This window comes from Sarcophilus harrisii, chromosome 6 (assembly GCF_902635505.1).
Source record: "Sarcophilus harrisii chromosome 6, mSarHar1.11, whole genome shotgun sequence".
NCBI classification, from domain to species: domain Eukaryota; kingdom Metazoa; phylum Chordata; class Mammalia; order Dasyuromorphia; family Dasyuridae; genus Sarcophilus; species Sarcophilus harrisii.
Genome location: NC_045431.1, coordinates 57,377,453 through 57,392,535, shown reverse-complemented (window position 1 = coordinate 57,392,535; position 15,083 = coordinate 57,377,453). Strand labels below are relative to the sequence as shown.

General features: G+C 33.5%; 1 pseudogene; it reads right to left on the bottom strand.

Annotated features, from left to right (window-relative positions):
- Positions 1 to 642: 642 nt before the first annotated feature.
- The window catches only part of LOC105750898, a 134,644-nt pseudogene continuing 120,203 nt past the window's right edge, over positions 643 to 15,083 (bottom strand).

Genomic DNA, 15,083 nt, shown 5'->3' with positions numbered 1-15,083 from the left:
AAGGGCACCGTTCTAGACCCTGAAAGAGATAGAGTTCAGTTCTCACACTGTCCACATTTTCTCAGTGTTTTTTGAGCAATAGATCCCTGAGTTCATCAGCCCAACCACACCCCCTCATGCTATAGGATTTCCCCCCCTTCATTCTTCCATAAAGCAACTACTAACTATCTACCTTCCCACGGAACTGCAAACTTTTTTTTTTCTAGACTTTTAAACAGCTGTAGGTACCAGGGAAGCCAAAATACTGTGCAGACAAAAAAAAAAAAAATAAGTAAAAAAAATAATAATAAAAGGCACATTTCCATAATATGTTAAGGTTTATAAAGGACTCTCTTAACAACATCCCTAAAATATGCACTGCAAGCACTATTTTCCCCATTTTATTTTATTTTTTTCATCTGAAAAGAAGAATTTTAAGAGGATGAGCAGAGGAACAGGAATAGATACACAAATGAGCACTTCAGTCTGGAAATGGACTGAGATTTATAGAGGGAAAAAAAAATAGCTCCCTAGCCTCCAGCTCTGGCAATGTGTTGCTTTGTATCTCCTTTAACTATCATTTGAATGTACTGTTCAGGTGCTCTCTGAGTCAATCAGACTGACCTCAGGTCCAGAGCAGATAGAACTCAGGGTCAGTATGGGTCACCCTTTAGCTTCTACAAGACTGGTACTCTCCTTTATTCTATTGTGGCCAAGGAAGTGGTAAGAATCTGAGCCACTACAGAACACTTCCAATGCTTTCCACACTTCTTCCATATCTGGTTTCAGAGGACTGTTGTCAGAAATCTAGCTGGACTGTAGAAGATGTGTGAATCCCTCTTCTTTCCACAGCACAATACTTGAACCTGACAGTTGCTCTTGTTTTGATTGATGCAATATCTAAGCATCTTATCAAAAACATAAGCTTTGCTTTCTTGAAGAGCAATCTGGATTTTCTGCTTCATTAAACACCTTGACTGGTGACCTGACGTGTTCTAATGGCTTGTACACATATGTTTGTAGCCAATGTGTGTTCATGACCAAATCCATGATTTGATTCCATTAATTAACTTCAAATTCATCAACCATATCAAGCTCCCTCTCATACTCATTCCATTCCAAGTGGAATTGTGGAAGTTATTGCCAAAACTTCGCACATCCTTCTCATGACTGGCATCTCCATTCAGTATCTCATTGTGTACCAATTTTTATGGCATTGATTTGAAAGCCACTGAGCATAGTTTAGCAATAAACAGTCTTGGCAGCCCTCTCCCACCCCACTGACTGGGGCTTTGTGGAATAACCCTTTTCTTTGCTTTTTGGAGGGAAAGGTTTGTCTGCTTTCATTTGTGGGAACTCCCTTTGCTTTTGCCTGATTTGAGTCTATGAGACAGTTTCTCCATAGGAGTTTCTCCACTTTCTCTTATAAATTTGAAGGTGTTGGTCTGCTTCCCAGATTTAATCCTCTTGTCTCTTGCCACATGCAGTCCATTAAATTCATTGATAAACTTTTCACAATGCAGTAAATGATGCTACTACATATCTTTATTGCTGTCATGATCTTCCCACTGAATGAGATATTCCCATTTTCCTTTCTTGGTCTTCTTTTTGTCTTCACCTCAACCTAATAAAGGTCCCCAAAATTGTTCTGGCTTGTTCCCCATAACTGTACCTAGGGGTCCTTCTGTATTGCTGTCTGATTTCCAAGCTTCCTTTCCCTCCTTGTTCTACTTCTGTAGTGTGAAAGTGTGTGCATGCAAAGGAGCAAATGCGTATGTATGTGTGTATAAAAATGAGTTGGTAAAATAAATTTAATGACAAAAATATGAATTATCAAGTGTTAACTTCACACATAACTGAGGTCTCCTAAATTCAAATTCAGTGCTTTCCCAATCACACATGGGGATATTAGTTGGCAGGATGTATTTAGGGGATAAATAAGATTTCTAGCTGAATCTTTAAAATACTAAGCAAAAAAAGCAAAACCTAATTGAGGTTGGGGCAGCAGATACTACACCTGAAATACCCTTAGCAATAAGGTCAATGTGACAATTCCAAAAGGAAAAAAAGTAAACTTTACCTTATGTTTATAATTGCTTCAATTTCTCACTTCACATTTTATGTGCAAAACAGCCACCACTTAAGTGTGGCTCTTTAACACTGCAAAGTCTTGAAAACTCATCAGCTTTAAACACTTCAAAAATTCATTAGTGCTCATTTTCTTTGTTCTATTCTTGCTAAGTTCAAAGAAAAATTGCAATTATTTGGAGTTTGTTGTCAAAACTCTTCTTCTGAAAGCAAGTCACATATAGAACTATATTCTTTATATCCATCTTTGTCTTGTACTATTTTATACTATAGTATGGTGAAACTACTGGAAGATGATAGGATATTTAATTAGTATTTAGGAATATGAATATCTTATATAAAAATAAGGTACTTTTATAAGTTCACCTAAAGATAGTATTGAAGGGTGGACCCTATTAGATCACATTGTACCTTCATTATTTTGTTAATTCTCATTCCTTGAGAAGATAGATAAAAGAATTATGAATATTGCAGCAAAGTTGGAATCAACTGTAAATTTGAAATGAACTAATAAAATAATAATACAGAAGGGATAGTTTATATAAACTCTTAATTGAGTGTCATTAACTTCTCTTTGAAAAATCTCCAGTAAGAGAAAATGTTATTCTAGATTTATCTTTTTTTTTACTGAATGTGAACTTACAAAAGCAGCTCATTTTCAAGGATAGATGAGGTGACATCTTTTGGTTAATAGTGTCCAAAAACTAAAAGATATTGGATAGACTTTCTTTTTAGTATATAAAAGTCAGTTTCCAGACATTGCTTTAACTCATTTGGAAACTCCATACCCTGTCGGAAAAAAAAATCTCCTTCCTTGGAGATATTCCTTATTATGTTAGTGCCATATCTCCTGATTGTGATGACCAGAATTGTTCATAGAGAGTTTGGAATCATTTACTCTTAGCTAAAAAAGTGAAGTATCTTATTTCATTCAAAAGACAGGAGGAAAAATTAAGCATGAAGATAGTGGTTTGAAATGACTATTTTCTCTTACAGAACAAGACAGCCACTTAATAAGACTCTTCTTTTTACCAGTTAGCAGCATCCAGCCTAAACCCATTTAGATAACCTCATACAATTTTTTCCTGAAATGAGGATGAATAATATACAATATGAATAAACAGCTTACTTTTTCTTTTCTGTGTGCTTTTATGAGTACTTTTTTCCCCTTGATATTTAAGACTTATCTAAGTCATTTAGTTTCTAGATGTAAATGGTTAAATTGGCTTTGTGAAAGTTCAAGATCATTTTTGCACAGGAAGCCTAGGATGCTTGAACAAATTAGTTTATCAGTTCCTTTGAGTCTTTCCCTACCCATTCCCAGAAAATGTTCCTGCTAGCGAAGAAGAAATTCAAAATTATTGTACCGATACTATATAATCAACAATCTTGGGGGGGGGGATGGATAAAAGTTGAATATTTTCCACACCCTACATAAAATGTTTCAGAATAGAGACTTTATGCTTTTCCATACATGGCTCCAATTCTGGAATGATTCCCTTCTTCATTTTCCTTGCTTCAAATCTCTTTCTTCCTTAAAGACACAGGTTTCATTTAACTGCTGATCAGATAATACAAGATAAAAGAGTCTAATTCTAGAGAAAAAGGATCTTTAGTTTAAATATCCCTATTAATGATTCCTAATTCTATAATTTTGGAACAATTTTTTAGACTAATCAAATCTTAATTTATTTGTCAATAAAATGAAGTGGTTGGGCAGAATCATCTTGGAGTTTTTGCCTGTTGCACTCTATAAGTATTCTTTCCAGTTGTCTTGGCTCCTTAAATTCTGAAAAAAAATTTGCAAATGCATTTGCATTTGCTTAGATTCATGTGTGATTTTTCCTTTTGGTAGTATGTAAGATCCTTGAAGATAGGGATCCTTTCTTTTTTTGTCCCTTGGTGCCTAGTGTGGTGACTGCTTCACATAGTAAGTACATTACATTCACACACACACACACACACACACACACAAATACAAACACACAAACACACACACACATACAGGTAAAGAGACAGATATAGATAAATATATTTTAAACCATAAGCTTCATTTTGTCCTTCATTCTTTCCTTTGAAAATAGAAGGGGAAATCATGGGATTGATTTGCATTTAAGTATAAAAGTGAATAGGAATGATATAAGAAAGGTTGGCTTATAAAAAGTACTTTAAGGTAAACAAAGAATTTTGCATGAGTCCTTTAAAGATGCTCACAACAACTCTTGGAGCTAAGGACTAAAGTTTCTATTCCCCGTTTACATACAGTTAAGATAACTGAGGCACAGAAAGGCTCAATGGCTTGACACGAGTTTAAAGTAAGTCTATAAGGAAAAGTAAATGCAAAGTGCCTAAAAAGTCATTAAAAAGTAATGTATAAGCCTCAAGGAGGACAAAAGTAAAGGGAGAAGTCCAACTAGGCTTTATGTTATAAATGGTCCTTGAATTAAGCTTTGAATATATGAATCAAATTTATGAAGAGAATCAATGAAAGGCAGGAGATAAGAGCCTTCAAAAACAAACAAACAAACAACTTACACAGTGCTGAGTGGGTTAGGCATGGGGTAATCCCAAAGGAGAGTAAATATAAATAACCAGTTTTGAGTCCATAGGCAAAAAGAATGCAGAGAGAAGTAGTGAGGTAGAGATGTAGAAAGATTCAGAGATAAAGGAAGAGAGAAGCAGAGACATAAATTCACTTGCTCTTGCTTCCTGCTAATCCCTGCTGAAATTACCAATAAAGAAAGGCTGTTTGGCACCTTAACATTGGCTTGTCTTCATGTCTGTCCAGGGAAAATTGGTATGTATGGCCCTGACAATCAATAGCCTCGATGGGAGATTACAGTGCAGGCATATAGTATTTTCTGTATTATTCCAAAAGAAAGGTGAAGAAAAGAGAAACCTTTGAATATAGCATTGTGTTTCTTACGCTTGTAATGTGTTCTATTCATTTTATTGATTTTTTTGCTTCCTTCTAGGCTCCCAATCAAAGGGAAGAAGAAGAGGGAGGAGAGAGTAAAGAGAAGGCCAAAGAGGAGAGAAAGGAGGGAAAGGAGAAGATGAAAAAAAGAACAAGAACAAGAAAAAACAAGAAGAAAAATATGAGGAGAAAGAGGAAGAGGATATGGAGGCCATTCAAAGTAAACATGTTTTTGTTGATGATTTTGTTTTTATTGCTTGATGTTCATCTAAAAATATAAGAGGGAAACATACAATTTTAGTAAAATATTCTGGAAATTTCATAATGATTTGAATGATGCATTATCTTTTTGTTGTTGTTGTTGGCAGTGACATTTGATTTGTTTAAATTAGTATACATAATATTTTTAGTTTTTACTGTAAAATGACATACAATGCTAGAATGCTGTCACTAAGCTATTCACCAACCTATTCCACCTTGGGAAAATGTTGACATGTTTTCCAATTTCTTTGCTTCCATGTCCCTGGGTCTTTCTACTATTGTTTACTCATCATTACTGATCTTTGAATGTCACATATAATCGTAGACCCAGAAACTAAATGAAAGTGATGAGAATACATAATGTACAAAGAATAAAAAGAATCACTATAATATGTAACAATGTGATGATTCCCCACTATTGTCATACCACTTCTAGTCACAGAGCAGTGATGACAGTCACAATAATAATATGAAGGAAAGAAGTGATCCACTGCCAACCCTACAAAAAAGAAAATCTTGTATTGCTGGTTTCTGAGCTAAGCAGAAAAGAGGTAGGCAAAAAGGAGAGCCCTGTGGCAATGAATTCTAAGCTTAATTGTCCTAATTTCTAAATCTTAAAATTAAATTTGATATGAACAATTTTTTTTTAACTTTTTGACTATATAGGTCAGTGTAAAATACCAACTTTCTGTTTCCTCACCATTTAAGGACACTAAAATGTATAGATTTTTTACTTTGATGTTTCAAGGATCTGTTAATTTTTTAAACTGCAAAAATGATACATAGCTATTTCAATCACAGTGATTTACAAAATAATCTATGACATAGATAACAAAATTGGAGCATTTGGATCCGTAGCAGAAGTAGTCAATAGATAGATACCTGTTGTTCCCAAAGTAAGGTGATCCACAATACAAAAAAGGATATATATAAATAAAGCAAGGAATATATTAAATTAAAATCAATGCAACAATGAAGCAGCAATACTAGCTACTAATCTTAAACTATTTAGGAGAAAGGGGCCAGTCCAATGATTATCTTGGTTGATATAATACTTTACCTTGGGACAGAAGTATTAAGAGATATGCCTGACCCTCTTTAAGTCCCATAGAGTGAGTACCCTTTACTCATTTCATTTCATCTTTTTCAGCATAAATGTCATCGCTGTATCTGGGGCATATTTGTTACATTTTACATCAAGCCCTGGCCATATGGCATTGGCACAAATGGAATCATTCACATAAGAAGAAACAAAATATGTCTAATTGTATACAGTACTTTACTCTTGACATAAAACCAATAAAAGCAATTAATAATACATAATACTTCATTGACTGTTCATTTATGCTTTCAAAGTTTCTCCCAGATTCAAGCAATTTTTAGACAATATGTAGGCCATTATGAATTCAAGAGTTCTAGGAAATATTCAACTGAGTTTTCTTAACACTATTTAAAATAAAGATTCTGAAGGCACTAAACAACTATTACATATACCATGGACTTTGGACAATCTACCAGTAGGGAATCCTGAATGCCAGTTTTCTTTTCTTCAGTCTCATACAACAGACAAACACATGCAACCATTTTGCCCCATAGAAAAAAATAAGGCAAACAAATGTCAGATACAAGTTGAATTTAATTCTTCTCAGCATTATTAAGCCTTGTTCTCCCTTAGTCAACTGGGTCTTTCTCACATAATTCTTTTTTAGGTCTCCACTACTCTGAACAGTAGAATCAAACAGTAGATATTGAACTTCTCCAAAGTTATCTCATCCTAAGAAATGATCTCATGACATATTTCTAGAGATTAATACAATCAGGAAGTTATCAAGAAGTAATCAATTTAAAGTGAAATTTAAAGAAATTGATTTTAAAACTATAGCATATAATGGAATAGAAAGAAAGGAAAGTAATTCTCTTAAGGAAAATGCAAATATAATTATTATCAATTATCACCAAAAATACAAGTGAAATGCAAATGTTAGTCAATGAATCAATACTTACTTTTCCATTTCATGAGTACTTATCCCACTGATCACTTCTTCTACTTCCCAAAGTTTTAGAAAATTTCCTTGGCATTGATAGGCTAGTGCTAAGTTATTTGCCTGCTCATATGATGAGTATATATATATATATATATATATATATATATATATTTTAGGTCTTTTTGTCTTTAAAATCACTTCTTTATCTATTGTGAATATGGCCTGTGTACAAAGACAAAGAGGAAGAAAAGAGTATTAATATATAGCAAGATTCTAAAAACCTTATATAAAAGGTATTACTTGATCTATTATTCAAAAGAAGCTTGGGGTTCTATAAAGTAAAGGATAGAAGAAACTCTTTTCCAGATGGGGAGTAGAAATGGCAGTGAATCTAGGAATGGAATCAGGAAAAAAATACTGTAGATAGCACACATGGAAGAAGCCAAATCAACAAGGATAAAGGGGAATTAATATAGGGAAGGCTAATGAACCTCTCCCCAGGACCTGGAACTTAAGCTTTTCTCTGGGACCATGCTCAAAATACTTTTCAATCAGATTGGATCCAGCAGGATGTAATATTCACAATAATATGATTGAAGAATTCAAAATCTGGTCTCAGACAATACCTATGTGAACTTGGTCAAGTTATTTAACCTGTTTATATCTAGCATCTTTGCTAAGAAAACCCCAAATGGGGTCATGAAGACTTCTTAATCATGACTGAAAAACAACTGAACAATAATTACAAAACAAAAATAACAACAAAAATATGCATAAACACATATATTCAGTCAACAAATAAACATTTATTAAGCACCTGCTATGTGCCAGAAACTGTGTTTAATCATTGGAATACAAATAAATAAATAAATAAAAGCAATTCCTTCCCTGAAGAAACTCGCATCCATTGGGGAAGACAAGAAGAACACAACTGTGAAGAAGGAAGGGAGAAGGAAAGTGAAGGGGCTGAAAGGGGGAAGACGGAAAAAGGAGAGGAAGAAAAGTAGAGGGAGAAAAAATTCAAGTTATTTAGTGTACCTCATCCCTGATCATTTCCCTGTTTATACCATATTTGGGGAGCATGGGGATTTTTTTTGCACTGTGATTTCTTTCAAAATTGCTCATCATACTAGAAATAATATTTTTTTTCATTCTCAACTGAAATAAATACAATAAACATTACTTAATAACCTATCTGATAGTACTGTGCTAGGCACTGGAGAGTCAGTGGTTCCCAGCCTCAAGGAATTGATCTTATAACAATATCTATATAGGTAAGTAATAGAAAGATGCGTAGCAAAATAAATAACCATGTATTCATATATGTTTATATATATATATACAATCTATAGATATTTTATATATTTAATATAGTTATTTGCATATGTGTGATAAATACAAAGTAATTTATTAATTTCAGATGATAAAAATGCTAACTCTGCTTCCTTCTTTTCCTTTTATCCTGCTTTAATTATAAGTAAAGAAACAGAAACTGGATCAAATGACCAATCCTCACTTGTCAAAGTTATTAACTATTTCAAACTATAGATACAGCTAATGATCCATGAAAAATCTAGTTTCCAAATATTTCCTGATGTTTTCAAGCTCAGACCTACTGAAGATATAGTTTGCCATGTTTTTAGAAGTTCTTTCAATATTACCTGCAGCAAAAAAAAAAGACATGTTTCCTAATTAAGAAAAAAATTGCTATTTATTTCAGAAGTTTATTAGTAGATTCTTCCAATTTCTATTTGGTATTATGGTTCTGAAATATCAAGGGATTCTTCATTAATTGTATGTTGAAACATCATATCTAGACTCTTTGCTTGATCATGCTTTTCATGAAGATGGGGTTGATCATAAGAGGAGGAGGGGGACAAAGGGGGAAAAAAAGGATAATAGTCTTTCTCCAAATGTTTTGCCTCAAATTTTGTAGCAGTGATGTGACAATCTTAATCACAAGAACACAATCTTATAGCTCTGAGAAACTTTAGTGATTACCTAGTTTTACCTCCTAAATAAGGAAGAAAATTTCTGGACAAACTATAGGACAATATTGCTCACATGCTAATATATTCCACAACCAGGTCTGCTTCTAAATCCAGTATTCTTTCCCTATGTTGATGCAACACAAATCCAATTTAAAATTTTATAAATATATAAAATACTGAATAACTTCATCTATGTTCTTAAAAATACAGAACAGTAGAAATAATAAGTAAAAAACTAAACAAATGTTCTGTTCTAACAAATAATGTAAAAAGGAGAACTTCAGAGAAATGTGTGTTTGTATTAGTCAAGTAATAACTGCATCAATCCTGAAAAGTTGTTTTCATCTTATTTGGTAACTTGTATCTTCTTTTGCTTCTCTTTCTCCAACAATGAGAGCTTATCTTTTAGTTTCCATGTCAGAATATTAAATTGCTGATAAATTAGTGTCATCTAAGCCATCACTGAATCTACTTACTGTTAAAAGTGTCAGCAACTCATCTTTCTTTTTTGATGTCTGGCTTCACATGTGCTTTTTAAAGCACCCTTTCAAATTAAAAAAGCTATCCTTGTAGTTTTGCTCCTTTAAGGTAAAGCAGACTTGGTAGATGGATAAATGGCAAGTTTGCTATTACAGGTCTTGGCCACCTGTCAAGAATTATTTTAGCTACTTAATAATATATCATTTAACCCCTAAATAATAAGTAAAATAAAGCCCTTGAGTCTCATAGCTAGCTAGCAACTAGAAAAACTATTACCCTGTAATCTGTGCTAGTCGATATAGTCAAGTGACTTCCCCAAGCACATTAATCAATAGTATCTGTGAGTCTAGATACTGTAGGGGATACAGAGTAAGTATATGATCTGTAACTTTCATTCTCATTGAAAAGCCACAGTTTACACAAATTAAACAACTGGCAAACAATAAGAAATAGCATATGGTAAAGGGCTAAAATAGATGGAACACTAATATGTGCTGACATCTCACTGGCTCGCAGCTCACATTCAATCAACTCTTATCATAGAACCAGAAGTGCATGTCTCAGAAAACCAGGCCAGCTAAAGTATGGGCTTTGTTATTGCCATGGCTGATGTGATGTGGATGTAGATTTATTCTACAAGTAGGTTTTGTTTGTTTTGTTTTGTTTTACTGAATTTTAGCTGATACCATTATTGTTATTTTGTGATAGGGCCATGAGGCATTCCCATAATCTCTTATGTTGATAAAGATTTTCTTCTTTCCTAAGATCACATGAGAAATTGCCAAAATCACTGCTAATAACAATATCAATCCCACAAAAGATGGAGAAGGGCTCCACACAGGATATTCTTATGTATCACTCTACTGTCATTTTACACAGTTTAATGATACTGTGTGTGTGTGTGTGCTGGAGGGGTGAATTTAGAAGTGGGAAGAGAAGAGATAATAGAGAAAGAAAAGCAGGGAAGCTAGGCTGGTGAGGGCAAATAGAGAAACCCACTTGGGAAATAGCCTATAGGTTGTTGTGATAAGAGATGTATAGGGACATGTGAAAAATGCAGGAATAGAATTACAGAGTGATGGAAGATGTATGAAAATAGACATCTAACTATATACATGTGATTACTTTATTTCCTCCTTTGCAAAATCATTGGTCACATTCAGAGTAAGAAAATATTTTTATTGTTAGATTTGGGATTGCTTAAAAATAAACTATGTTTAATTGACCTCTACTCAGAGTTCTATTCTGATGTCAATCAATCAGTAAATATTTATTAAACATCTACTACATCCCAGACACTGAGTTACAAAAAGAAAAATGAATAGCCTCTGCCCTCAAAAAAACTTTACATATTCTGTCGAGGAGATAGACATGCAGTTATCATGATGGGAATAATCCTTGTGAACAAAAAGTCTGACATTCCCACCAAAAATACCGAATTCCAACTAACTTGTATCATTAAGGCAGGCAAATCAGTTGTGCTATAGCAACAAGAAAACCTGAGAGATTACAGGTAATATTTCTTAGAACAACCAAACCTAAGAGACAATAGTAATGACCTCCAGATCACAGGGTCCTGTTTCCTGCTCAGTCCTAGCAATGATCAGTAAGAATGGGAACTATTTTGAAAAAGAGGCCTACAATTCTTGCTATCACCAAACCAATTAACTGCCCCTGGTGGATAGCTTCTTAGACCCTGGGAACATTAGCACTCCCACTGCTACTGATTCTAGTTTAATCTCCAAAGCCATAGCACCTGGGAAATAACCTTTATGAAATTTTAAAATTTACTTTTCAGACTTACCAAGATCCAGAAATGAAAGCTCTTATCACTAAAATCTTTGGCATCATCAAATGGTGTAAAACCAAATGGCGGGATTTGGTAAGAAAACACTGAAGTGATCATTTGCCTTTTCCATCCGAGTTGAACCTGAAACTTTTTTATGTATGTAATCTTTCCTGATTAGAATATAAGCTCCTGGAGAAATTAGAAGCTGTTTTACCTTTTTTTTAATAAAATAAATAGGAGAGTGCTTGGCACATAGTAAGGGCTTAAAAATAAATTTTTCATTTCTTTCATTTATTCAAGAGTAACTTGAATAGGGGAAGCTAGTGGATGCAGTGGGTAGAGCACCAGCCCTGAAGTCAGGAGGATCAAATCTAGCCTCAGAAACTTAACCTTTCCTAGCTGTGTGACCCTGGGCAAGTCACTTAACCCCAATTACCCCAGAAAAAAAAAGAGTAACTAACATGAATGAAAAGAAATATCAGGAATTTTTTATTTGTACTTGGAATTAGGCATAGCAAAGGTGACCTGAGCTGGGTATAAAGACAAAGTTTCTACAAATGCAAATTTTAGTGAGAATGCATTTCATACATATTTCATTATGGTATGTGTGTCACGTTTTGATATCTTATTCCTACATGTTCAACTCTATGTTAAACATTCCATCTTCCTATTAAGCTTGAACTCTACTTTTGCATTTCATGCCCCAAGTGATGTTTTTTCTATAACTTCCTATCCAGTTTTATTATTTATTATTTTACTACCTAAGTAATATTTACTTTTTTAATTGTTTTATTTTTCTGGTTATACATGTATATTAACTTTTAATACATATTTCTTTATGAATCATGTTGAGAGAGAAAAATCAGAGCAAAAGGGAAAAACCACAAAAAAAAGGGAATACACCATGTGTTCATTTATATTCGGTCTCCATAATTCTCTCTGGGTGCAGATGGCATTTTCCATCTGAAGTTTATTGAGATTGCCTTGGATCACTGAATCACTGAGAAGAAACAAGTCTTTCATAGTTGATCATTGCACATTCTTGCTGCTAAAGTGTACAATGTACTTCTGGTTCTGCTAGTTTTGCCCAGTATCACTTCACATGCAATCTCTCCAGGTCTCTCTGAAATTATGCTGCTGATTGTTTCAAATAGAACAATAACATTCCATTACATTCACATACCATAACTTATTTAGCCTTTCCCCAACAGATGGGCATAGACTCAGTTTCCAGTTCCTTATTACCACAAAAAGAGCTGCTACAAACATTTTTTGCACATGTGGATTCCTTTCCCTCCTTTATGATCTCTTTGGGATACAGATTCAATAGAACCACTCCCTGATTAAAGGGTATGCACAGTTTGATAGCCCTTTGGATATAGTTCCAAATTGCTTTCCAGAATTATTGGATCAGTAATGTAATAAAAGTTGTCCATTTTGCCTTTAATACTGTTCTCTACTTCTCTGGTCATAAATTGTTCCTTTCTCCAAAGATCTCATAGGTAAATTATCCCTTGCTCTCCTAATTTGTTTATGGTATTACTCTGTATGGTCAAATCATTTACCCATTTTGACCTTATCTTGGTAAAAGGTGTTAGGTGTGCATTAATGCCTAGTTTTTGCCATGCTAATTTCCAATTTTCCCAACAATTTTTGTCAAATAGTGCATTCTTATACCAGAAGCTAGGGTGTTTGGGTTACACTAGTTCACTATAGCCATTGACTATTTTGCCCTCTAACCCTAAGCTTTTCTACTGATTAACTATTCTTATTTCTTAGTCCATACCCAATGGTTTTAATGACTATTGTTTAATTATATAGTTTTAGGTCCGGTATAGCTAGACAAGCTATATTTGCATTTTTTATTAATTCTCTTTTTTTGTTCTTTCAGATGAACTTTGTTATTATTTTTCTAGCTCCATAAAATACTTTCTTGGGAGTTAGAGTGGTATGGCCAATGAATAAGTAGATTAATTTAGGTAGAATAGCCATTTTTATCATTTTATCTCAGCTTACCCATGGGGACTTGATATTATTCCAATTGGTTAGATCTGACTTAATTCGTCAGGAAAGTGCTTTGCAATTTTGTTCATATAGTTCTTGAGTTTGGCTAGGCAGATAGACTCCCAATATTTTATATTGTCTAGTTATTTTAAATGGAATTTTTCTTTGGTATCTCCTGCTCCTGGACTTTGTTGGTAATATATACAAATGCTGACCATTTATGTGAACTTATTTTGAATGCTGCAACATTGCTAAAGTTGTGAATTATTTCAAGTAGTTTTTAGCTGATTCTCCAGGGTTCTTTAAGTATACCATCATATCATATGCAAAAAGTGATAATTTGGTTTCTTCATTACCCACTCTAACTTCTTTAATTTATTTTTCTTCTCTTATTGCTAATGCCAACATTTCTAATACAATACATTGAACAATAATGGTGACAGTGATCAACCTTGTTTCATCCCTGGTCTTGGAATGGTTCTAGTTTATTTCCATTGCATATGATGCATGCTGATGGTTTTAAGCAGATGCTACTGATCATTTTAATGAAAACTCCATTTATTCATATGAGCGCTAGTGTTTTTATAGGAATGGGTGATGGATTTTGTTAAATGCTTTTTCTGCATCTATTGAGATAATCATAGCATTTTTGTTAGTTTGGTTTCTGATATTGTTATTTATGCTAATAGTTTTCCTAATACTGAATCAGCCCTGCATTCCAGGTATAAATCCTAGTTAGTCATGGTGTAGCATACTCGGAATAACTTTCTGTATTCTCTTTGCTAATATTTTATTTAAGATTTTTGCATCAATATTCATTAGGGAAATCAGTCTATAAATTTTCTTTCTCTGTTTTGACCTTATCTGTTTTAGGTATCAGCATCATATCTGTGTCATAAAAGGAATTTGCTAAGACTCTTTCTTTCCCTATTTTTCTAAATAATTTGCATAGTATTGGAATTGATTGTTTTTTAAATATTTGGTAAAATTCACATGTAAATCCATCTGGCCCTGGAGAGTTTTTCTTAGGACATTGATTAATAAACTGTTCATTTTCTTTTTCAATTTTTTTGTTGTTGTTGGTTCTTCCGTCTTTTTCTAAGTTTTTTTTTTTTTAATGCAAGGATAATTTTTCGACATTGACCCTTGAAAAACCTTGTGTTCCAATTTTCCCCCCTTTCTCTCAAAGATGGGGAACACCATTAAATGGAATTTCTCTTTGTATCTCTTGATGCTGGACTTTGTTGATAATATATCAAAATCCTCATTATTTGTGTGGATTTATTTTGTATCCTGATTCTTTGCTAATTGTAAATTGTTTCAAGTGATTTTTTAGTTGATACACCATCATATCTTTACAAAGAGTGATAATTTGGTTTCCTTATTATACACCATTATAGCTTTACAAAGAATGATAATTTGGTTTCCTTATTACCTACTCTAATTCCTTTAATCTCTCTTTCTTATGACTAGCAGGATGATTTCAGAGAGGCCTGGAGAGACTTACATGAAATGAGCAGAACCAGGAGATCATTATACATGGTAATAACAAGATTATATGATGATCAATTCTGATAGATGTGGCTCTC